The sequence below is a fragment of the Myotis davidii genome, unplaced genomic scaffold (genome assembly GCF_000327345.1).
Source record: "Myotis davidii unplaced genomic scaffold, ASM32734v1 scaffold484, whole genome shotgun sequence".
Lineage (NCBI taxonomy): Eukaryota > Metazoa > Chordata > Mammalia > Chiroptera > Vespertilionidae > Myotis > Myotis davidii.
In genome coordinates this window covers 571550-571763 of record NW_006295459.1, presented here as the reverse complement: position 1 = coordinate 571763, position 214 = coordinate 571550, and positions in this window count along the sequence as shown.

Genomic DNA, 214 nt, shown 5'->3' with positions numbered 1-214 from the left:
GTGAGAGTGTCTTTTTAACTGTGGCCCCTATTCCCTCTCTAGGTCTCCTCTGCTGGATTATGGAATTAAAGAATGGCTTTTCTGTTTCTCCAGAAAATAGGCATCATGCTATAAAGGAGGTTAGGTTTTCTCACTGGAAGACAGAAAACTCCTGCAAGAAATGTGTCTGTAACCAATTTGCACCGACTTGCTGCATACCAACAATACCCAGTTC